Source organism: Lepidochelys kempii, chromosome 9 (genome assembly GCF_965140285.1).
Source record: "Lepidochelys kempii isolate rLepKem1 chromosome 9, rLepKem1.hap1, whole genome shotgun sequence".
Classification (NCBI taxonomy): domain Eukaryota; kingdom Metazoa; phylum Chordata; order Testudines; family Cheloniidae; genus Lepidochelys; species Lepidochelys kempii.
In genome coordinates, this window is record NC_136388.1 from 21,960,137 (window position 1) to 21,986,569 (window position 26,433).

The 26,433-nt window shown below is 41.9% G+C and overlaps 1 long non-coding RNA gene across 3 annotated transcripts; it reads right to left on the minus strand.

Moving 5' to 3' along the window:
- Window positions 1-4: 4 nt before the first annotated feature.
- Window positions 5-26,400, minus strand: LOC140917212 (uncharacterized). 3 transcript variants are annotated; one of them, XR_012160748.2, is made up of 5 exons: window positions 26,021-26,400; window positions 23,960-24,044; window positions 21,993-22,117; window positions 14,441-16,562; window positions 5-4,457 (listed from the first exon to the last, which is right to left on the minus strand). It is a non-coding gene; the product is annotated as an uncharacterized LOC140917212 (long non-coding RNA). The 3 variants fall into 3 exon arrangements; XR_013636341.1 differs by having other exon boundaries at window positions 14,441-14,538; window positions 21,993-24,044; XR_012160747.2 differs by having other exon boundaries at window positions 21,993-24,044.
- Window positions 26,401-26,433: the final 33 nt, after the last annotated feature.

Genomic DNA, 26,433 nt, shown 5'->3' on the forward strand with positions numbered 1-26,433 from the left:
TAGTTCATTGCACAGAATATTTCAAAATTTCAACTTTTCTTCCAGATTCAGAGCAGAAGGATGGGAGGATTAGGCAACAAAACCTTAAATAGTAGAAATGTGACAAGTATGTCACATTTGGCTCTAGATCCAAACTTCCAAAAAGTTTCGAGGCATTTAGAGCTTGGGTTTTTTATTAGGACCCATTGCTACACTGTAGCATATTATATGATAATGATTCTTCAGGACACATTTAAAATCTACCATGGAACTCAAACAAGATCTAATTTTTTTAATGCAGATAATTAATTGCCCAGCCATTGAAAAATTTTATGATTTTTCTCTATACATTTTATTACAGCATATATTTGTTATGTACATACACTCAATAAATATGTAAAATGCCATCTGTTCATAGAATCTGCCATTCATACAGTATTGGAATACATAGCAGGAATCCTTACTGAAGACATAAATAACATAATAAGGAACACAAGCACACTAAAATATATTTTTCTTATGTACTTTTACTATTGGGGATTCCAGTAAGTGAATGTTAACAATTTGATAACTGGAGCAAAGTAAACCTTGATTTTTTTTCATTGTATCCATCATCCTCCATGGCCAAACCAGTTAAAAATTCAAGATACTCAATTAAAACAATAATAGTTGAAATCACCTTTTCCCCCAATGTTGTGAATTTAACATAATTTAATTCTAAGGCTAAAAAAAGTATTGGTGCCTGTGACAGATTTAATTTATGCTAGACATTTTACATGGGTACCTTGCCTTGTCAGCAGGGAGAAGTGGCAAAATGAGATTATTATTCCTATATTTCCAGTAACCCAGCCCATTTATAGTTTAAATAATGTTACATTCCCAGCCATTTTGAGCAATCTGCAGCCCACTCTGAGGAAAGGAAGGATAGCCCAGTGATTAAGGTACTTGCTTTGGACCCAGGAGAGGTGGGTTTCATTTCCCTGTTTCTACCATAGGCTTCTCAGACCATGGGCAAGTCACTTAGTCTCTTTGTGCTTCTGTTCCCCATTGATAAAATGTACTTTCCTACAGCCCCTTCTGAGAAAGCTACTGCAAATTTCAATATGCCTGTTGTCCCCAGTGGCAAAATTTCAGTAATTTTTCACAGTAATTCATGTGTAAAAGATTATTTTGTTTCTTCCTATGTGTAAGTTACCATGAAAACAGGTAGGAACTACAGGGCCTTTGGAATATCAGGTTTCACAAATGCTAAGCAAGAAGGAAAGCATCCAGCAATAACATGTTGACTCATTCAAAAAATATTCATGAAAAGTCACCAAGGTAAACAGAAGAGGGTTTCTTAACAGACCTTTCTATTAAAACTTATAGTAATGATAGTGGGCCAGATCCTGAGTCATGCTGAACATTTGCATTTCTACAGACAGAGACTTGCAAGTATTCAGACCCTTTCAGGGTCTGGCCCAGTCCTTTTAAGTGCCATGTCAGGTTATGATCCAGTCATGCAGAGAAATGAGAAGCAGAAACATTCTTTTTTCTAATGTGATCCCTGGTATTTCAATAAATGTTAAATACAGAAAGAATGTAACATTCTAGATGGAGAGCTTTATAAGTATTTGTAAGTAAATTTGGCATACATTTAATTCTCCCATTGTATAAACTATTGGTATTTACCTTAATCTAATTACATGTTGATTTTATAAGCCTTAATCTAGTTCACTAGCCTGAGGACCTCCTTAGGGACATTTGCTCCTACAGACATTGGTTTTAATAAATGCACTGATATCTCTAATTAGACAAAAATGACACACTGAAACTGATTTGGGGAAAATGTCTTCCTTAAAGCTGTAGTCAAAGAATAAGAAATTGTCTTTGTTTCTCATCACGTGATAGTCTGCAACATGAGTAATTATTTTTTGGTTTTTCTATGCTGTACAATACTTAAAGGAACCTAGGGAGGGCCAGGTTGGAAAATGCTGCCAACCCAGACATTTCAGGGTACTGTATTCCTAGTGTCCAATTCCACCAGGGATAGACTGTAATGCCGGAGGGATACTTTCTGCTGATGCTCCTGTACCATGTGACTTGGAGTTTGAACAGCATCATACATCCAAAGATTACTGTGAAGATAATACACTAATTCTCTATGGAGTTTGTTTTCTGTCCCTGTATACAGGCCATTAGATGCTCCTCTTCCTCTTTTTAACAGTAGACTTCTTTCATAGCCATCCACCTCTGTTCTGGTCCCAGTGCCTACCTTCCTCATTAGTGGAAATTTCAAAGGAGCCCTCCGTCTGAAATCAACGTCCAGAAATTATTGTTTGGTTCTCTCTAGAGAACATTTTTGTTTCCTTGTGTCAGTGACTGTCTTTTGATTTCAAGTTCACAAAAGTAGATTAGTGCTATGAACATTTTATTTATAGTTAAATTTCATGCTTGATTACACTTTATTTTACATTTTATTAAACCCCAAATGATCATTTAAAAACTCCTGAATCAACTAATTATTTACAAAACTAGTCCAAAAAATTCAGCTTTAAAGTATTATGGCCTTGATCTGGCATTCTCTGCAGACTAAAAACTCCCAGGAGTCTGTGGACCCAATCTTGCTTCTAATTAACTCAAAGGGATTCTCCCAAACAAAGGGATTTTGTAGGTCCATCATTACAAGGCATGGCTGTCTTACAGACTGGACATATTTTAATGCCCAGAAATTTAGGGTTTTCCATTGGACCTGACCTTCAGCACCAAGGCAAGACCTGAGAGAAACAAGAAAAAAGTCCTTTTCTTTCTTTTTTAAGCCAACAGATTTAAATGATATTTAACAAATAACAAAGAGCTACAAGGAAGAAGGAGGACATGTGGTCTCCACCTTGCTGCGATGGGTTGTGAGAAGGATCCTAGTGGCAGTTGAGGCCATTCCACCCTATATACCTTCACTTCAGGGGCATCAGATGTGAGCCTCAATAGACACTGACAGCTAAATGATTCCAGGCTCATGTACACGAGGGACACACAGCTACACCGGGATCTGTGTGGACAAATACTTGAAGAAGAAATAATTCCAGGGAAATACTACTTGGATTTTTTCTGAATTGAAATACAAGGCAACTGACTCCTTATAGACAACCCATCACAGCAGGTCAGACCCCACGGTGTCCTCCTGCTTCCTCATAGCTACTGACTCTAGTTTAAAACCAGTCGATATCAGTTTATCAGTTACTCCTGATAAACACCATGTAAATGAAATCAGAATCAATCCAAATCCAAATGTACTGGCGCACCTAAAAATGGGCATTCAAAACCTTTCACATACAAATTGAGAGGCTTTCAACTTCTGCTTCTGAAAATGGGGCCCCGTATGTTCTTTCTAACAAGTATGATTTGTTATACTTTGGATTTGTTGGGGAATATTGCAGCAACTTCACTGATTCCAACAGAAGGAAAGGTAATCTACCTAAAATATCTGTGGATTGTTTATGGACAATCATGCCTTAATCAATACTTTTCAGTATATTTTTATGTAGGGCACAAGAGTTAAATACTAAAGAATGTCAGTCTCCCAAGGTTTTCATTCTGATTTATCATTCTGGAATGCCATGTTTGTATTGAGGGCTGCAGTCAATTCACACAAGAGCCTATCATGTGATACTGATGAAAGTCATACACATTTTAAAAAATTACATTTTGCCTATATTTAAGTATTGTATTAGAAATTAATCTCTCAGCTCATAATTTTGTACTTCTGTAGCATTCAAAGATCTCAGAGTTGTTTACAACCAATAACTAAACCTTACAATCACCCTGGATTGAAGGTAACCCTTGTATAAATACTACAGTGTTCTACACTATAGTAACCACTAACACGTACCCTCCAACGCCAACCCCCCAATTCTGTGGTATCAGTATTGTAAAATGCAGTGTTTCAAATTTCTGTATTACTGTAGTATACTATCGACTTTATATTTAATAAGGGGATTATTATGCCCATTTTACAAATAATCCATCTGCGCTTCAGCTTCAAGTGACTTTTCTGAGGTCATAAGGTCAGTTGGGGAGCTCAAATAGAAGCCAGATAATCCATCTCCCTGCCCCCTTCTTCAGCCACTAAACATACTCCTTCTCAATAAAATTGGCAACCTGTTCAACAAACTGAGCAGGAATCGGGTAAAAATCCTCAAAGGAGTGAGTCTTGCCCCTTCCTCTGTGACCACAAAGTCACAAAATATCCTAACTGTGTTGGGGTGGTTCTAGTTCTCAGATGGAACCTAATTTCCTGAAGCTTGCACAAGGGGTGCATTCAACATGGAACTTAGTAATGAACCTGGCCTTTTTGACCTGATCATCATCCATAATGATCTACAAAAAGCCTATTCTGAACTGAAGGAGAGTCTTGCTGAGAAAATCCAGAAGGTCCAGGAATCCAAGAAGTCCTGAGTTCAGTCTGCTTGGCCGCCATTCCTAACGTGCTTCACAGCATTCTGTTCCAAGAGAGACATTCCCTTTAGCCTGATTCCCTTCCGAGTTACCATGATATTTATATTAAAAACTAATCCCACCAGTTTAACTTAAATTGTTTTTTAAATCAATTCAGTTAAACCAATGCAATCCTGTGTGGACATTTTTATTTTTGTTCAGACTGGCTTATTTTGAGCTAGTTTAAACCTTCTCACTTGCCACTTTCTCATCTAGACAAGACCTAAGAACAGAATCAAACTCCTTGTCTTTATTTTGATTTATAATGCTCAATTAATACTGATATTTCCTCCATCATTCACCAGTACTTTCTCTACATTCCCTGAGCCTGATTCTCCTCTTGATAAGGGGTGACTCTACTGGAGTCTGTGGAATTACTGGAGTGCAAAATTGGTATACTTAAGAGCAGAATCAGGTCATGTATTTCTGTTCATCAGCTACCTACTTAGAAATACACATCTGCAATGACTTTTACCTTCGACCATTGCCCTGTAGCCATTAACTTTTTGCATTACAGTCCAATGAAGCTATGATAGAATTTAAGGAGAACTCTGATCATAGAATCATAGAATATCAGGGTTGGAAGGGACCCCAGAAGGTCATCTAGTCCAACCCCCTGCTCGAAGCAGGACCAATTCCCAGTTAAATCATCCCAGCCAGGGCTTTGTCAAGCCTGACCTTAAAAACCTCTAAGGAAGGAGATTCTACCACCTCCCTAGGTAACGCATTCCAGTGTTTCACCACCCTCTTAGTGAAAAAGTTTTTCCTAATATCCAATCTAAACCTCCCCCACTGCAACTTGAGACCATTACTCCTCGTTCTGTCATCTGCTACCATTGAGAACAGTCTAGAGCCATCCTCTTTGGAACCCCCTTTCAGGTAGTTGAAAGCAGCTATCAAATCCCCCCTCATTCTTCTCTTCTGCAGGCTAAACAATCCCAGCTCCCTCAGCCTCTCCTCATAACTCATGTGTTCCAGTCCCCTAATCATTTTTGTTGCCCTTCGCTGGACTCTCTCCAATTTATCCACATCCTTCTTGAAGTGTGGGGCCCAAAACTGGACACAGTACTCCAGATGAGGCCTCACCAATGTCGAATAGAGGGGAACGATCACATCCCTCGATCTGCTCGCTATGCCCCTACTTATACATCCCAAAATGCCATTGGCCTTCTTGGCAACAAGGGCACACTGCTGACTCATATCCAGCTTCTCGTCCACTGTCACCCCTAGGTCCTTTTCCGCAGAACTGCTGCCTAGCCATTCGGTCCCTAGTCTGTAGCTGTGCATTGGGTTCTTCCGTCCTAAGTGCAGGACCCTGCACTTATCCTTGTTGAACCTCATCAGATTTCTTTTGGCCCAATCCTCCAATTTGTCTAGGTCCTTCTGTATCCTATCCCTCCCCTCCAGCGTATCTACCACTCCTCCCAGTTTAGTATCATCCGCAAATTTGCTGAGAGTGCAATCCACACCATCCTCCAGATCATTTATGAAGATATTGAACAATGAATCCATCCATTGATGAATGGAATTAAAACTGTACATGAACTGCAGATATGTTACATTATTTGCCCACTATGGTTCAGCATAACCTTAATTAGAAATCTGTCACCTGCAGTTTCCCTATAACTAGCTATGTTTATTATGCCCTACAGCCAACAATCATGACCTGAAGAACCAAGAAGAGTGTGATTTCTCTCACCACCTAGTGAATCACCACACTTCTCTGTGAATTTCCAGGGGCAAGGACAACTGAGACCATTATTGCCAGTAGGCTATAGTTGCAGCAGAACAGTTTTACTGTGACTCCCTGGCTTAAGAGGGAGCATTCCTTTGTCTTTCAGTACTACTCAGGCTGGTAGACCAACCTCTCTCTGTGCAGCACCATTTTTCATGGTTTTAAATCTCTAAGCAATCTTTTTCTTAGGTTTATTTTGTTCTGGTTCAGATGAGGTCCTCCTCCCCCTGGGCCAATATCAGTAAAAGAGACTGAATCAGAAAAAAAACTAGCTTCTACCTTCCTGTTAACGGTATCAAATTTTTTAAATAAGAAAAGATTAACATTGGCCCTACAGTTGACATCAAGTAAAACAAAATGCCACAGTTTTTTGATTTTGATATAATTCTTGTAAATCTGCACTGAAATATTTGCTCTCTTTTTGCACCAATAAAATAAATCATAATAGGGAGAGTCCACTATCAGTTAGGAGGAAAAATTAAAGCTAGAGATAGAAGAATGAAAATTGTTCTAAGTACAACAAATGTTATACACTGGCTCACATTTTATTTCCTTTTTTAATTGACTCTAAGTTGTATCTACAGTTTGTAATTTCACCTCTTCTTCCTTTTCCCAACCATCAGAAATACCAAGTCCCAATCTATTATGATACAGTGATGACATCACGGGAATGATTATCCATGATAACATATATAAAAGCATTCAACAATACAAACAGGCAGCACTTTGAAAAGCTCTCCCCCACCACACCTTGGGTATCTGTTGATTTGAATGTTGGGCAGATGAATATTCTGGGTTGAGAACCTTATCAGGTGAGAGAGAAAGTACAATAAGGAAACAGACAGAAGGTGGGAGTATGAAGGTGGCATGGGGAAAAAATATACTGTAGGAGCATAGTAAAAAAAGGGAAAGTTACCATTTCAAGATAGGGAAGGAAAGAGAAGTAAGAGGATAATGGAAGGACTGATCTAGAATAAGGGACTTGGATTAGAATTGCTGGAGGAAGAAAGCAAGGAAATTGAGGGGGTTGAAGAAAGAAGTAGAAGGAACCTCTAGGAGTTCCACTCCAGTATATGGCAGTAATCTATGTAGTAGAAAATGAGGCCCTGAATTTCATCTTTCTTAATTAGTTTCTTAATTAGCTTAATTCACAGGAACAGAGTGCATAGTTGTTTGTTTCCAGCTTTTTGACATGACATTCTATCTGGGTTTTTTTTATTAACTATTTAATAAGTCATTTGCACTGCAAGCTTTCCATTTTAGTAAACCTTACATTTAACAGTAAGGGCCTGCTGGTACAAACACTCTCACATGTGGAACTATATACATACATGAAGAAAATTACTCATGTGCATGTTAGCAGGACTGGATCTCAAACAGCAAAATGCAACATTAGTAGACAGGTACTGTACAAAATATAGGAAAAGAGTAAATTCTTCCACTAACTTTAAACAACTATTTTTACTAATAGGTTTCATATTATTCAGTGAGTGCAGTAAGGTGTATGTAAATAAAAATGACACCGCTGAAAGAAAAATAGTGCTGTTAAAAATCACTACTGCTCCATGGAGAGCAATGTTGAAGCCATACATATTTTTAAAAATAACATATAGCACTACTGAACTAGATACATAAAAATAGTTAAGTACTGGAACAGGCTTCCAAGGGAGACTGTGGCATCCCCATCATTAGAGGTTTATAAGAACAGGGCTAAGATGTCTTCTTGAAGTTCCTTCCATCCCTCCATTTCTATAATTACGATTATGTATTATTCTATGTAGTGGGAGCCATTCGCGTTTGGAAGTTAGGATCTTCTCCCTGAATAGAAAGGGCCAGGATGGGCTCATCTGTATGTTTAAAATAACCCAAGATAATGATTGTCTGTGTGACAGGGTGGACTAGGCCCAGAGGCCCCCTTCTGGAGGCCTCAGGATCCTGATATACTCATCCCAGGAAAAGAGTAGTGGAGCTAAGTCCTCCAAGCAACCTAGAGAGGCTGTGTAGGAAGCAGCCAGTCAGGGGGGAGGGGAGGCTGCAAAGGAAGCAGCCAGTCAAAGGCCGTAGGGAGCAGCCAATCAGGGCCCAGTATGGCTTTATAAAAAGGAGCTGCAGCAGTACTAACTGTTAGTTTCTGGCTGGAGCCAGAGGAGGTGCCTGCCTGGACAAAGGGAACTACAGCACCATGGACAGCTTAGTGCTGGAAGGTACCAGGGGGGCAAGGAAGAACTCCTGGCTGGCTGTTAGGCCTAACATAAAAGAGCCCTGAGATAAGGGTGAAGCTTTAGTGAAGGCTGGGCCTGTGGGGAAGTGGCCCGGGGAACTGAAAGCAGTTTTATTAAATAGATGTGGAGGTGCATGGTTGCTATTCTTAGGGACCCTGGATTGGGACCTGGAGTAGTGGGCAGGCCTGAGTCTTCCCCACCCATAGCGCACTGGGGAAGTGGTCTACAATTGTACAGTATAAATCCCCAGAAGGAGATCTGAACTACTTCGTGGCCCAGCTGGAGAGTTCAGTCAGAGGAAAATCCATATTGCCTAATGGGAGATGTAGTCCATATAGAAGATGTTGACCCAAAGTATAACTTCCATAAGGTAATGTGCCATGATAGAGACAGAGTTTGTTGAACTGATTGAAAATGAAAGGTTTTGGGTCAGTTCATAAAATGAAATATTTTGATTCAGGTCAAACTGATCTGAAATATTTTATATTTTGGATTTTCTGTCTGAAACCTAAAATGAAATATTTCAATTTTCCTGATTGAAAAAAATCAAAATTATGGTGCTGTGGAAAGTGCATTTTCTATTTAAATTATTTTCCAATGGAAAATTCCCAACCAATTCTACCTACTAATGCTCTAGTCAGTTACCATAACAGGTGGAAGGATTTTTTATGTTTTTGTTCTTCTGGTTGATCCACAGATTTTAGAGTTCTGGATTCTATTCCTGGCTCTGTCAGAAGCTTTCTATAGGACCTTTAAGCCTAAATTTTCCAAAAAGTGTACACTTGTGTTTTTGAATGACCCATTTGAGACCTGTTAACCAAAAGTTCCTCTCTAAAATTAGTCTGTTTTATAATAAATAAGCTAAGTCTGCTGTTTAGACAGGCCACTAAAGTGTGAACAAGCCTATGACATGAGGTCCTTGCTATCTCACTTTACCCGACTGAGATTTAAGGAGCTCAAGAGATAGTATACTCCACCCCAGGCCCACTATTTTAAACATCTGCGGCTGAGAACTTTTCTCCCTAAACATAGAAATGCCACATTTGAACCTGACAAATGAACAGTTGCCTTTGAGAGTATCATTGCCACCAACAAGAGGGAAGTCAAGACTTTTTAAATTTCTAATGTAGAAAACATGCAGAAAACCAAAAACTCTTTGGCTTCACTGTGCAGGATACAGAGGCAAAAAAGGACACTTTGTTTTGTTTCTTGCTTTGTAGTTTACCTTTAATTTTTACTCTATATATTCATGTTCTGACAAGTAAATTTTGCTTGTGCCAAGATTACTCAAATGGGGGAAAAAAAAGAAGCTTATTTTTTAGATCTGTTTATTTTATTGTAATAGTCATTTTGTATTGTAATGTGAGCATTTGCTGTGCTTTGTTTTATTATATGCTGAAATCTGAATCAGTCACTGGTTTGGTTGGTTCACATTATCTTTAGAAAGACAGGTTTGTATTGTAATTGGATGCAGTGTACGTGTGACCTTGACCAGAAAGTGACATTTTAAAAAGTTCTTGTGACAAGTATTGTGAAACCCAAGTCATCAATAGGTTTTTGCAACCAGTTCTTCCTGATTGAACTATGAAGGTACAGAGGACTTAGCCTGCAGCAACACAACCATTTTATCGTTTCACAAGCCCTGTAGATAATTTTTGCAAAAATTTCCTTTTGTTGCCATGCCCGGTTCAGCTTCACCAGCATTCCCAATGTTGGGAGAGGGGCCACTGTGGATAGGCTGCCCCTGCCAGCTGCTGTGCCACCCTTTTAAGCACGTCAATTTGGCCTGCTCTAAAGTGTAGGTAACATAGTGCCTAAAACATCAGTGGGAACTGATAACCTGCCTATAGTAAGGCTCCCAACATTGTTTCCACCAGTGGAGCTGATATTCTGTTGTTAACACTGTGAACTTTTACAAAATTTTTTGCATAGACAAGGCCACAAAGTTCCAGAGTCACTGAAGACAGTTGTAGACCAAATCCTTGGTCAGTTATAATCAGGCCTTACTCAGGCAGAACTCCCATTAGTTTCTCTACAAGTTTAGCCTGAGTCAGAATTAAGTACAAACTGGAGGCCAGATCATTTCCCCGTGTGGAAGTAATCACAGATGGGCCAGGAAACTGACTTTTCTTGTAGAATTTCCTCTAATTTTTGGGAGGTGGGGAAGGAAGAACAGTGATTTATTCCATGTGAAGGAAGACACAGGTCCAGCAGCCCCAAATATCAGGAAATCACTGAGAAGCCCTGTATCTCTGCACCACCTCTCAGCCTCCTGCAGCCTTACCCATATGTGGTTCTGTTTGGAGCTGCACTGTCAAGAATTCCCTTACCAGTGCTTGCACATGGCCTCTTACCATTCAAAAGGGTTCCTCAGTGCAGAGGAGGCTCCATGCTATATTAATACAGCTTTTGGCTACATTAACTTTCCTCTTGATTGTCTGCCAGCGTTTGCTCATGGGGCTTCTATTCATAAGCCAAAACTGCCCCCTGCAGAAACAGAAATCCCAGGGAAGGTAAGTGTGCTCTCTCGGGGGTGAATTCTCCTCAAGGGAGCTTTGCTGGAGATGTAATTTGCAACTCCCTACACTAACACCATAGAATCTGCCCCATAATGTTTCCAAAAAATTTTTCTGATCTTCTGTGTGGTTGTCCTGTGTTCTCAGTAAATTCCTGGTAGGTGGGGCCTGCTGAACCTTTGGTTTCTTTTACTCAAACGCTATTAACCAGGAGAGCAGAGGGATATTTTGTACATATTTTAATAAAAACCCATTAAAATCTTTTGGGATGGTCTTCAAGTATATATTGCACCACACAAGAAGAATGACTAGAGCTTTATCTCCACTAGCACTTTTGTCAGCAAAACTTTTTTGACCGACATAAGTTTCACCAACAATGCCAGTGTGGACAGCGCTGTGTCAATGGGAGATGCTCTCCCGCTGACATACCCACTATCGCTCATGGAGGGTGGTTTAATTAGGCTGACAGGAGAGCTCTATCCCATAGGGATAGAGTGACTATATGGGAGACCTTACAGCGGTATAGCTGTACGGTCTGTAATGTAGACCTAGCCTAAGGTTATAGAAATATATCAGATCCCAGAGATATTTATTATGAATACATACTGAAAGAATTAAGAATTGTATTTATTAGGGGAATCCCTTCACACTATTCAAATTGGAGTGTGAGAATTTTCATATGAAGGTCAGATTAATTTGAATAAAGGGCCAGGAATAAAAAACAATGGGTGAAACATGTGCCTGAGGCTCCCATTTAAATTAATGAGAATTGTACACCTATGTAAGGCAGAATTTGGCTTACTGAATATTTCATTGTTAATTATGTTAGTAGTTTCTGACTTTAAATGCTAGTCACTCTGAGCCTGATTCTATCACCCTTACTCATCATGAATAGTACTTTTCTCTGCAAATAGTTCCAGTGACTTCAGTGGTGGGTGAGGGTTGGAGAATCGGCACCTAATGTATACATTTTTTTTAAGTAGACATAATAATCAAATTCAGCAGAGCCATAAAAAGTTATTGTGCATGATTCTGATCTCATAAGATTTTAAATTCATAACTTCAAGTCAGTGAAGTTATACCCATGTAAAACTGGTGTATTTGAGAATTTCGATTCTGTGTTCTCATCAAGCCAGAATGCAAAGGAAGGTGGGCAAAGTTGCTTTTATATCACTTTTACACCTCCCAGATTCTGGGACAGATGTTAGCGCAGCCCATGAGGCAACTCTACTATAGTGGCCCCAGCATCTTTGAAGCCACTAGACAGACTGCAGTGCACTCCAGCCACACTCCCTCGGTTTCCAAAATATGACACCTGCCTTGGCCACACCCTCCTGATTCCCACAACACGTCCATCCTGCCCCAGCTGTGCTCCTAGAATGCCCCTCTTCCAGAAGCTGTAATGGAGTGACTGAGAGCAGTTCTGTCAACTGTTCTGTTCCACATACAATAGCAGACCCAGCATACAAGGGCTGCAGTGGAGCCCATAATTGTGTGTGTAACTAACTGTTAAACACACATGCATTAATAGTGAATATTTTTAAAGCTCACACATTAAGCACTTTACATGATAAAGAGAAATCCATAGTTCCTGCCCCAATCTAAGGCTGAAGAATCTTAGTTAACAGAATGTGTGTTACTGAAATAATTTGTTCACAAATAAGCATTTTCTCCTTTCCAAATTTCTTGTGCCTCAGCTTGAGGCTGTAGTGAAATCATAATCTGATGTGTATGACAATGTAGTCTATTGCCAGAGAAATAAGTGCTATTGTGTGTGACCTTTCAATATTATATCTTCAGTGCAGAATTAATAAGCAAGAGGGAAAAACTATAGCTTAATTTAGAGATGGGCTCAAGTGATGTACAGCCAGGGTTGCTAGATTTCTACTGCATTAATAGCCCAAAGGCACTTAAACTAGCCCAAAAGTAGCCCAGTCGGTTTATTGAAACAAAGTTTCCTTAACACATTGGTCTATACATCAAATAACAAATGAGAGCTTTCATTAAATTCCTAGTACAAATTATATTACCGCTTTAAAAATCAAATCTGTTACAAGTTTTAACAGATCTTAATCCTACCACTCTAGAAAGAGTAGAGATTTTAGTAGACTAAAGCAGTGCACTTAACTGGAGATAGAAGCCTCAGTTTGCTATTCATGAAAATGAAGATCATGTTGTGATCAAAAATTTGGAGATTAAAAATAAAGATCAGAGTTTACAAGCTTCAAAATATTAAAAAGGAGAAAAACAGGACTAAACATGTTTGAAATCATTGCGCTTTTCATAAATTGTCATATTTGTGTATTTGACTTAACTTAAAACACAAACCCTTCTCTAAGGGGAAAAAAAAGGAAAATAAAAATGGGTCAGACTGAACTTCTCACATCCTACTTAAGTATATATTCCTTTGTGTTCTGCTCCCATATCACCATCACAAAGAAGAGTCGCTCTTCCCCATTCTCCTCAATACACACCCCTTCTTCTATTATTGAATGAAACTAGCAACTTCTGCCTTCCCCACTGAAATAATAATGGGCAATAAAGTAGCCCTAGAGAAGGAACGTAGTAAGCGCACACTTCAATACTGCTCTTTTGGGAGCCTACGGTGAACACATTTTGTTAGTTGTGTCCCATAAAGGGCTCTGTGATCTTCTTAGATTGGTGCGGAGTGGAAGAGAGGGTTTAGTGAGCTCAAGGGTAGGGAAGTTAAAGGCAAATAGGAGGTGGCCAAGCGGGAACTGGATGGGAGTCCAGCACTTTGCTGTACGCAGGCAGCCAACTGAACCCTTGCAGAGCTCGGCAGATTGCACTGGAGCTGCACACGGGTGCAGCAGTCACACTGTGCTCAGTACGCTGCAGGACCTCAGCACTGATGTGCCCACGCTACCCACAAAACCTTAGTAAAGAGTTCTGCCATGAATTCATTTGAGCTGAATTCATGAAAGAATTCCATGTGCTGCTAGGGGGTGTCTGGATAAAGCAGCTTCAGCGGCAGCCTCAGTGAGAGAGCCCATTACCCTCTCATGAATCCACTGAGTAGCTGTGCTGGAAAGAGCCCATTGAGCAAGACCATGACTTCAGCACTGAAACAGGGAGGTGTCATGTGTGCAGGGGGCAAAGGGCTGCTGCCTCCCAGCTCAGCCAGAGCCTACTCTGGGTTCACGGCAGCTGGGGTGCAGAGAGGCAATGGCTGAGCACGCACAAGTTGGGGGGGGGGGGGGAGCAAAGCCACTGGGGGCCTCCCCTCCTGCCACCCACTGACAAGGGCAAGGAGAATCAGTCCTAGAGTGTCCAGTGGGAATGGGCTCCCTGCGTGCCAGCCCCCTCCCATCATATGCGGGGCACAATGTGACCAAGGGCTGCTCTTACTCCCTCAGTCTGTGGCTGGGCCCGCGGGGCACTGAGCTCCCAAGCTCTGCAGCTCCAGGGCATCTGGGGGACATAGATGAGGCAGCCCAAAATGTAACAACCTATAAGTAAACTAGCCCAAAATACCACAACCCGTGAATGCTCACATACTGCAGCTGCCATTCCACAGACTTGGCAACATTGTCCTGATGATGAGCACCTTCAGCTCCTTTTAAAGTCAGTGGGAGTTGAGGACACTCGGCACCTGTCAAAACAAAACAACAGCAAAACAAGGACACTGGACTTCAGAAAGGCATATTTGCCTACTATTTCTCTGAGTTGGTTGAAAGTCCCATGGAAAGACCAGTTAGGAAGAAAAGAAGTCAAAGGGGGCTGACAATTCCTAAAAGATGTAATACTTTGAACATCTTCCACGGGCATTACTTTGGAATGAGTTGATCTTATAAATTTCTGCTGTAGATTTCCATGACTCTTCTCCATAAAGGAGGATAGACATGATGCCATGTTAAAATTCATATTTTTGTTTCAAGGCCAATCATCATGCTACTTTTTGAAATCTTTTTAAGTTGTTTGCTGCTTTTGAGATTCTTCACTTGACATCTAGCATGTCATAACCAATGCATCTCTCTCTAAATAGGTAAAATGACTATTAGTGTTTCTCTGTCTATTGTGATGGTTGCTTTTACGACATTGATAGATGACAAAATATATGGCTGCTTGTTGATAAATCAATTCCATTAAACGATGTGTTGAACTAAGTAGGACAATGTTATCAGCAAAAACAAGTTCATCCAACTGTACTTTATAATTTGTCCATAAAATTCCTTGTTTGCCTTCTAAAGTTACTTGCATCACGGCATAGTCAATGATCAGTGCAAACCCTAGTGGGGACATAATACTCCAGTTGTGATCTCTCTTACACCAGTGTAAATCGGGAACAACTCCAATGAAGTCAAATGGGGTGATGACATTAAACCAGTGTCTCAGATTAGAATTCAGAAAAAAAAAACAGAACTTAGAAAGCATGGTAATGTATTATAACAGGACTTCATGGTAGTCAACATTCTGCACAGTGATGTGGGAGATATGGATTTGGTTTCCAATCCGAGGACTAGATCCTCAGCTGGTGTAAATCAGCAATGGAGTTGCACTAATTTATGCCATCTAAGGATCTGGCATGTAGTGTTTTACTCCCTGTGAAGGCAGACTTTGGGGAATATGGTATATGCAGTGAGCGAGAGAGTACCTTGCATTGCTTTATAGCTAATTATGGAGTGGTATTAATAGTTTCCCTTTTCAATCTAGTGCACTGTTGATAGGGAAATGTTGGCCACAATTTCAGGGATACAAAAAATAGAGAAATCTTGGAATACAAAATCCTTAGGGACTCAATATGAAGGGAGGGAGTTGGGAGAGAAGTCTGGTCACAGCAATGAAACTAAACTGATGCAATGACATCAACAGACCTTTGGCTTTATCAGTATCTTGAGTATGTATTAAAGCAATGTTCAAGAACATCTTTCAATGATTTCAGTGTCTTGTACAACATAGTTACAATGGAAAGGCATTGAACCTCATGACACTGGATATTTTAGGATTTATCCAATAATTTTACAATTTCATGTAGCTTATTAATTTGGACAGCTGAGCTGCCGGAAAGTGACTTTTGAATACCATTCTGACTGACAAGGACAGTTTTTTAAAGAGAGAAAAATTCTCCCTGCCATTAAGTGGAATCAAAAATCCCTTCCCTGCCCAAGCAGTGGTAGCAATAGCAGAGGTATGTAAGGTTAGAAAATGTCAGGAAAATGATCAAAAATGAGAATCTGGCACAAACTGTTCAATCAGTATAAGACAAGCAAAAATGATGGAGTGGGGTGGTTTGTTTTGGTTTGGGTTTTCACATCCTTCCTGAATCAATTTCTGCAATGTGCTCTCACATTAGTATCTTCCATTCTTCTCTGTAATTTGCTGTTGCTTCCATCTGCTGTATGCTTGTTGAGATCAACCTCTCCCAAATAAGGATTCTTCTTACGGTTTCTTTTGGGTGCCTTTGTTGCCTCACACCAGTTGGCTTCCACTTGATGACTTCATATGGGAGTCTCTGTTGGCATGTCTGTTGGAGTACATGCCCCAAATACAGTAGAAGTCCGTTTATCCAGTCTAATTGCCAGATCAGATACTTGAGATAAACCTGACAATGGGAAAATAAGATGCTGCTGTGCCATCTAGTGGCCAAAGGAGAGATCGCCTGCTTCTGGTTTGTTTCTGGATAACAAAGAAGTTGTATATTAGCAATACTAAAACTGGTATAGAATGATGTAACACTTTGGGGTTCATCCGGGCCAGTAAGGGCTTCTGTCACCTTCTGCCTGGGCCATAACTAGGGCAGGGCGAGTGGGGCAGCTGCTCAGGGCACAAAGCCAGAAGGGGTGGAAAAAATGAGGCAGTGAAGGATCAGCCCCAATGGCATCAGCCAGAGCAGAGGGTACTCAACCCTATCTCCCGACTGCAGGATTGGGCCCAGCAACATCAGCCAGAGCCCAGGGTGCTCAGTGGGCCACCCTGCAGGATTGGTCCCAGTAACCCTGGCCAGAGCAAGCTCTCCCTGCTGTGCTAGGACCATGGCGGCAGCAGGCAGGCAGGGCACTGAGTGCCGCCAGCTGCCTGACTGTGGGCCTGAACAGAGGCATGTATTCTCATGGTCTGGGTATCCAGAGCTGGCGGGAGCGAATCTGTCTGTCAGCAGCAGCAGCCTGCCCCCAGCACCTGGGCTGGGTTCCGGGCTCACATGGCAGAGCTTGGGCCATGTGACTGTAAGCCTGTCTGCCACAGAGTTGGGGCAGAGCAGCCAAAGGGAACAAGGGGCAGTTCCACTGTGTGTGCAGGGACCATGGAGAGAGTGACCCAGCTTCAATGGCAGGTCCCTAGGTGGTGAATATGATGTGACCAAGCTGCTGAGAAGCAGGTGCTCAAGGGGCATGAGTAGTCCAGGGAGCACTTTATGGCAGCCAGACTCCCTGGGCAGCAGCCAGCTCCAGAGGGTCTCGCCAGCCGGCACCCAGCTCCTTTGGTGCAGAAGCAAGCATGCATCAGGGGCCCGGGCAATGGATTCTCCCTAAAAATGGGAGAGCCACAAGGCCCTGCCCGTTCCAAATCCCTGGCCAAGCCAGAGCTGTTAGGAGGCAGGCGAACAGTGCAGGAGAGGAATGCAATCCAATCTTGGCCAGAGAAGCTGTTGAGGAGAGCGGAAGGCAGGGTGTCAAGGAAGCATTACTCCTTGTGAAAGACTAAATCAATTCCATGTTGTTTTTATTGTGACATAGTAATCATTGATATAAATCAAGGGTTCTCAAACTTTGGGTTGGGATCCCAAAGTGGTTCATAACCCCATTTTAATGGGGTTGCCAAGGCTGGCATTAGACTTGCTGTAGACTGGGGCTGAAGATGAAGCCTAAGCCCCACCACCTGTGGCCAAAGCCAGAGGGCTTCTGCCCTGGTTACAGGCTCCCCACCTGGGGCTGAAGCTCTTGGATTTTAGCTTCCCTGCCCTGGGGTGGCAGGGCTAGGGCTTTGGCTTTGGTCCCCCCACCCCAAGCTAGCAGGGCTCGGTTGGGCTCAAGCTTTGGTTCCCCCATCCTGGGGTCATGTAGTAATTTTTGTTGTCAGAAGGGGGTTGTGATGCAATGAAGTTTGAGAACCCCTGATATAAAATGATTGCTGTAAGTTTAAAGTTCTTTAATATCTATATCTCATCAACTCTAAAAGGTAATGTAATTTCCATGTATGAGCATGAATCATGATATATTAGGTCAGTGGTTCTCAAATTATTTACCATCCAGCCCTTCTGTTATCAAAGGACATAAACTAAGAGGGGAAAGAGTCAACACAGTAAGAGGATGGGGAGGGCAGTTCCCCTATCTTAGAGGTGAGGGGATAGTAGAGTCGAGCCTCCATCTGAGCAGCCCTGGAAAGGCATGCATTTTTATGTGCATTAAAGGTTGTTTGGGTTTTTTCTTTCTTCAACCTGAAATTCTCCCATATACGCTGGCAGAGAAGTAGAGGAGAGTTAAAGCCAAAAGACAGACTAAAAACATTATTTTGATTTTTTTTTAAAAAACCTCATGATTTTTGGCCCCAATCTCATTTTATTTTTCATTTCTTGAGGTTGGTAATACTTTAGTAGGTCTGTGAGCTGCAGCTCAGGAAGGAACCCTGAATATTAATTCTACTCATAACGAGCAGTAGCTGCTACTACAGTTTACTTGGGCTATGCTCTCTTTTAAATAAAGGTTATTTATCAGAATCCACCCCAGACTCCTACCTGTTACCCACCATGGAGCAGCAGAGACATTTGTGCTTGGGGCAGTTAGGGGAAAGAAGACAGGCATGTGATGAAAGACACTTGACAAAGGTAATTTACGTTGAAACTATTTTATTTAAGATTAGAGACCAAGGGTCAAATCATCCCCATTGTAACCCCATCATCCATGCTAAATTACATCAAGGATTAATTTGGTCTGGTAACTATGTAAGAATATGGAATTCAAACTTTAAAAATCAGTTTAAATGTCAATTTTTGTTCTCGGAGATTAAAAAATTAAATTTGGGGAATCAGAGGGTTTGGGTTTAATTTAAAAGCAGAAAACTTCTCTAAGGTGCTAAAAAATTAAAATGCATTTCTAGCTCAAATTGGATGGCTTGCATCTTCAATGCATATTCCATCATGTTGCTTCCTTCAAGTATACAGACCTCAGTAAGGATGGATGCAGGAGCTTACATGGAGACTTTATTGCTGTAGCAGGAGCAGATGCTCAGTGTGCACAGCCTTTTATTTGCAAACGAGCTGACAACTAGCAGAGAAAATTTGAACCACTGGTTTAGCATTGACTAGTAAGGAAACAACAACAGCAAATAGCCCAGGAAAGATGACCACCTGCTTTGTGGGAACATTTTCATTTTTAAATGAGCAAAAGTGAGAATCTGGTTCAAATGGTACAGGGGAAAATAAAACTGCAGAAGAGGATGAAGAGGCTTGGCTGAAAGCAAACCCCACCCTTAATGGTGAAATCCTGGAGGCTGTAGTAGCTCAATGATACAGCAGAACCATGACAGTTCCAACACATGAACATTGGAGAGCAGGTGTGATACAAAGGGACACCCTGGTATTCTGTGGATAGAAATCAAGGTGGATTTTTTGCTTTTGTTTTCCCTAGTTTAACCATATGATTGTGATCTTACTTGCATACATGTGAATCCCGATGAACTCCAGTGAAGCCAACTGTCAGTTATTATTACACCACCAGGGAAATGTTAGTTTGACTTTTTTTTGCTCATCATGATCTATTTCTGCATGGTATAGAATTTTGAGCTTCACTGTGTTGAGAGTTCTGTGCTGACTTGCCATGGGAATCATCATATCTCCTCCGGCTCATCAGTCCTGACGTAAGCACATTGCAGACTCCCCCATCCTTCCATCTAACAGCAAACCTCCACCCACACTTCACTAGCGTGTCACAGAAATATATCATTTATGTTTCTAAACTCACCTGCTTGCCATGGCAGAGTGAGGAGAAGTAGGGAGGGGGAAGAGTGGGTAAAAATAAGGTTGCACATTGAATTTTTTGGGTATTACAATGGGGCCAGCTCTTTTTAATAGAGCTTATAGCCTGTTGTGGGGCCGTCCTAGTAAATACATTTTCTTTTTAGAAAATGATCATCAAAATCTTTTAAATACTGTACCTTTTTATACTATACATAACTCAATTTGAGATATTTACTGGTTTTTGTTTTTTGGGGGGTTTTTGTTAGTGGCTGATACCACTAGATATTTGATATGGCCAGTGTCAGCAAGACTAGTTGGGTTCCAAGGCTCAGATACTCAGTATAAAACTAAAACAAATAGCTATGTGTGTATATACGTGTATTTGTGTGTGTGTGTGTATATATGTGTGTATATATATATATATATATATAAATAAAAGATATCCTTAGATATCATAAGGTATCCTTCCCACAATCCACTTTTTTAATTCTAGATATTCCACTTCAAGTCTGAAATGGCATATAAACCCCAGGATTAATGAGTGTTTTTGCAGATAATTTTTATCTTCTCAGTTTAAATGTAATTTTTTTTTCTTTTTTTTTTTGTAATAAAATGAGGGCTAGGGTTTGCTGGATCTGAACATTCATTTTCAGTAAATCATTTTACATCAATGCACATTTGAAAAAACAAACATGAGCACCTGCTGAAAGTTAGAGGGAGTTAGATCTGAAGGAGGTTTTTAAGACAACATCTTGCTAATCAACCATTAAGTTACTGCTTACTCAAGTTACAGTGCAAAATCTATAAAATGATGAACAAGAAAGAACCCATTTGCAAATTTAAAATATATTCCCTGGAAAGAAAAAGTACACATTTTTATAATGGGAATTTATCAGCTAAAGTTGCAGTGTAAAGGTGCCTTAAAGTGGACAGAAACTGCTTCCTGAGAATACCTCTTGTGTAGGAGCAGGCCCTCTAAGGCAGTGTATGCACTGGTGGAAGGGCTCTACGTTGGCCCCAGTCCGAGCCCTCAGGAGGGGAGGTGTTGCGGTGTGGCCAGAGTACAGTGAACTGTACTGCACTACTTTACAGCTATCTGATGATTCCCAGGACCCACTGGGGGTGGGAGGAACCATGGGAAGCAGGGCATAAGTTGGAGTAACCTTGAGGGTGCTTTAACTTACATCAAGGACCAGGCAGGCCACTTCATGAGTGAGTAGTGTAGAGCCAGCTGCAATGACCTTATTCCACCTGAAGACTGTTTAAGCCAGCTCAGTCCCCTTTTTGCTGTTTGAGCAATGCAACAATAGATGGAATATAGACTAGGCTCTAGTTCAGTGGTTCCCAAACTGGCATTCGCGAACCCCTGGGGGTTCGCAGAACATTACAGGAGGTTCGCCAGAAAAATTTCACTAATGGCGGCCAGAGGACCCAGGACATTGGAGGCAACAGGTGGGACCCAGTTGCAGGGCAGACAGCCTGAGCCCCAGGGAGAACAGGGCAGGGCAGTTGGGGCTGGCAGCCCGAGTCCTGCCCCCGTGAGCGGGGGAGCTGGCAGCCCGAACCCCAGTGCTCCATGCGGGGCTGGCAGCCCGAGCTCCAGGGAGAGCGGGGCCAGGCAGTTGGGGGTGGCAGCCCGAGCCCTGCCCCCGTGAGCAGGGGAGGCGGCAGCCTGAACCCCAGTGCTCCGCATGGGGCTGGCAGCCCAAGCTCCAGGGAGAGCGGGGTCAGGCAGTTGGGGCTGGCAGCCCGAGCCCTGTTGGTCAGCGAGACCAGCAGCCTGAGCTCAGTGGAGCTCAGTTGACTGGGGTGGTCAATGGGGTCCAGCAGCAGGAGTCCCACGGAGTGAGGAGGAAATTTAAACTTAAATCTCTGGAAATATTCATTTTAGGAGGGGGGTTCACGAGATTTCACAATTTAGTGAAAGGGTTCATGGGCTGTTAAAGTTTGGGAACCACTGCTCTAGTTCCATGTCTCTGGACATTTGCATTTAGAACTCCACTCTGAGAAATATATTAAAGCCATAGTTTTGTACACATCACATATGTCATCCAGGAATATACCATACCTATTAAATTTGTGTAATGTACATATTTTGTTATGCTGTAAATACTTTCATCCAACTACATCCTTTTTGGAGAAACTGTAAGTACCTGAGTCTCTGTACTTTTTTGGAAGATGGCATAATGCCGGGAAACCAAGGATTTAAAAGGGAGTCTGCTGTCAATCCTTCAAATCCATAATTTCTTCTAAGTATTTGGCGATCAGCAGTGCTGAGCTGAGGGTAAAATGTAGCCAATGGTGAGGAAGAGTGAGAAACTGCTTGAAGAAATCACTGACAGTGAACTTTTAAGTTCTTTGCTTTAGTTATGGTTATCATACATGGAATGGTTCTTGTGCTACTCTTTAACACTATTGCAAATACTCTCCATAGTACCCTCATGAAGAAATACAATTACCATGGTATCTCTGAGAGCTAGATAAATTAGACTGTAGTTAAACATCATAGACCTGCTTCATCCCTGATGTCTCAATTTAAGTCAGTGGAGTTACAATAAGCATAACTATATCCTCTGTGAATTATTCTCCAAATGATAACAGACCAGAAAGACACATCAGACTACTGAAGGACAAGCTCCTTTCTATGAACATGCAATTTAATGGGAGCTAAGAATGTGATTCATGAAAAATATACACCCATAAGAATGTTATGCTAGATCTGACAATTTTAGAAGCTTTGAAAGTTCGGGACAGGTCTGGATTTGAATCCTCCAGGGAACAAACTGCAAGTCACAAAATAATAGAAAAATTATTGCACCGTCCTCCCTATCTCACAGTTTGTTGCAAAATAATGTGGGATTAAAGTCATAGGAAGCAACAGTGGGAGGGTTTTGGGTGCTGCAGGGCAGTGGAGTGGGAAGATTCTGTGTAGGCCTGTTACAGGTTGTTGGTACTGGTTGAGAGTTAGATGTAGGGCTAATGCATCTACATTGGGGCTGGTACAGATATTGGCTTCTTTTTTCCCCCTCCCCTTCTTCTCACACCCACAGATTATTTAATCCTAGATCAAAGCTGAATTGTGGTGGTGAAATGTGGAAGAGGGGTTCAGCTCTAATGTGTTTGGATAAGAAATGAAAAGGGCAGTACAGCAGCAGGAGAGAGTAAGGAGGGAGCAAGATGTTCTTTCTTCAGGCTCCCATTGGGTCTTAGACCATATAATTTTGCTTTTCCCCTTCTGCCACCATCAGTCAAGGGCCTAACCATCTGTGATAATTTAAAATCTCAGGATGTTATCTGTAAAATGTGAGCTAAACTCCAGTATTTTCAATTTCGATAAATAAATAAATAACTAAATAAATTTCAATAAAGATAATTGCATTCTGCCAATCAAGGGGCTCAATTGTGCCTTTAAGACACAGGCCCATATTGAAGGATTTTTGGAGCTATAAGACTCCAAGAAATATTCTGCACACTGCTTCCCAGATCTCCCAGGTGCACACGGGGAGTGACTGGGAAGCATTTATAAGTAGTTCTGTATAATAATGTGCTTTTAAGTGCCTTCCCTTTAAGTTATGAGACTAATGCCTTGGTGGTGTTATAGTGGTAACTCTTCCATGTTTTGTAGTATTTGTACAGATAGATATTATGGTTAAGAATGTAAAGCTTCTTTCATAAATTTCTTTTCACTCTAAAATTTTCAGATGATGGCCTTTTCAGTGCCCAGTAACTCAGAAACACTGGAACTTTAAATATACTAACTATATTATCAAAGCAGTATGATTGACATCTTCAGCCTTTTGCTATCATGGCCTTTAGTCACACTTTTGATATGTTTAGAAAACTTTTTCTGTGTTCTACCCTCCTGGTACACAGGTGTCAATAACTGCACATCTGAGTATTTAAATCCCTGAATATAGTTGCCAGTGCAATCTTCTCTCCATCATGTCAATGTGTGTAATTATGATAGACATGTTAAGCTAGGACAACTTGAAAGAGGGGAAGAGAGTGAGGAATTTTAAGTGTCCCATTGAAACACGAAACACAATCCTTAATCACAATAGGAGGCTTTAAAATCTGTCTGAAAATTAAAACAAACTGAGGGAGACTTTCAAAGACTTACACAGAACAGGTTATGAACAGCGGGAATCATACAAGAAACTCAGCAGCAGAAGCTTCAGCAAAAAACAAGGGAGGAACTTTCCACACTAGCAAAGGAAGAAAAGGCACATTTAACCCATTGACCTCTTCCTATTCCAGTGATGCAGCCACATTCTGCTGAGGACAATCATGAGCTGAACAATTAGAAATATTGCAAAAATGAGCTAGAACTGAAAACACTGATGGAATCTCTTGTTTCTCTGACTCAAAATGGAAAACATCAATTTGAAATTTAGTCACTTTAAAAAAATAAGCTATGAGCACTGCCATTTTCTTGTGGTTTTACAATCATTGTGCTATTTTTTTCCTAGGCCATTACTGTAGTAAAGTAAATAAAAATATTTTCTCTTTAATCTATTAATAGTCATGAGAGGAAAATATCTCCTTTAAGTGTAGGAGTACTTGTGGCACCTTAGAGACTAACCAATTTATTTGAGCATGAGCTTTCGTGAGCTACAGCTCACGAAAGCTCATGCTCAAATAAATTGGTTAGTCTCTAAGGTGCCACAAGTACTCCTTTTCTTTTTGCGAATACAGACTAACACGGCTGTTACTCTGAATCCTTTAAGTGTGATTCAGTTGCACTCGCTGGCCATTCTATTGGTCTATGGGGCCATAGTCATCCACACATTTGTGACTGTTAAACTTGATTACTACAACTATTTCTATGTAGGAATAAACACCACTTACTTTGAAAAAGCTCCAACCTATACAAAATGCAAGCACCTATCTAGTTAATAAGACAGGTTCTTATGAGCAACGTTCCCTCTAATTTTTGACAGGCCATGTGTGCAAAAAATTTCTTCTGTGCAAAGTTTTGTGAGCGTGGTGTTTCACCATGTGCACGGGGTTTAAGATCTGTGTGTGCGCGCACATGCACACAGCTTAGAGCGAACAGTGTTTATGAGCCCATCATCTCAGTGCAGTACTCTCTACATCAGTGATGGGCAACCTGTGGCCCATCAGGGTAATCCGCTGGTATGCCGCCAGACCTTTTGTTTGTATTTGGACAGCTGCCCACAGCTCCCAGTGGCCATGGTTCACCGTTCCCAGTCAATGGGAGCTGTGGGAAACGGCGAGCAGCACATCCCTGTGGCCCGCACCGCTTCCCACAGCTCCCAACAGCGTGGTCACTGGGAGCTGTGGGCGGCCGTACAAATGTAAACAAAATCTCTGGCAGCCGGCCAGAGGATTACCCTGACGGGCCGCAGGTTGCCCACCCACTGCTCTACATTATCTCCCTGGTGAACAGAGAACCAAATTTCAAATCTGACCTGGACTCCGGATACAAAAACCATCACTTGAGTCAGCTGGCACTAGTAACTTGAGTTGGCTGCCATCACTCAGTGAATAGGTCAGACCTTGAATGAGCTTCCCGCAACAGCTATGTGCCCAGTCCCCTCCCAGTCTCCTATGGCCCCACCCTCAAGAGCCTTGAAATCACCCAGGGGGCGCACCCATCCCAGCTAGGGTGCCTCTTCCTGTGGGGTCCTGGTACGGCCGCCTTGGTGTCATTGCCAGCAGGTCCCCTAGGAGTCCCTGGTACTGCCCCTGCAGAGCCCCTCTGCACCACACCCCATGAGTCCCTCTTCCCCCCCAACTCCGTAAAATCTGTTATGGAGTCCCCCTCCATCACTGGGCATTCGTGGCCCACCTTACAATTTCCTTACCCAGATGTGGCCCTCAGGCCAAAAAGTTTGCCCACCCCTGACTTAGGGTATCCACTGATTGCAAAGAAGCTACTGTTCTGTCTCAAACTAATCCCACTGTCACTGGGGGAGGTGCAAATTTGATGGAGGTAAAGGGGAGTTGGATAGAGGTAGAAGAAGTGACTCAGAGTTGAGAAAAAATAAGAAACAGTGAAAGCTGAGAGCCCCAGTACCCTGCCATCCCCAAGTGCTGGTTTCTGCATGAGTGCAGGGCTAGGATAAGCAAAATACACAGTTTTGTTCTGTGGTTATTTTAAAAACATAGTGAAAAGTTTTGTAACAATTAATAATAAATAAAAACAACAGCTACTAACCGCTTATGTGCCTCCTCCCCCAAGGCAGCGGGTGCCGCACAGTCTCTTGCCCCCCAGGCTAGAGACAGAGGGAGAAGCCCTCGCAGCTCCCAAGGTACGCGCACAGCAGCCAAGTGGGGCGGGAAGGAGGATCATGAGGACATTGTTGTTGACTTTTAGCTGACTCAACAACTGAAAAAGCAGCCGCTGCAGGAGGAGGAGGAAAAGGGCACCCCGCGCCCCCGCCCTCTAAAAATCTGGGGCCCAAAATGGCTGTCCGGCTTCGGGGGGAAACCCCGCTGGCTACTGTGAAAGAAGCACTCTCTCCGTCACCCGTCTCGCCGTCGGTGCCTTCACCCTACGTGTCTCCGCCTCGCTCCCCACGTCTAGCGTCTTGCCCCATCCCCGCCTTCTCACCTCCACTCCCTCCCCCA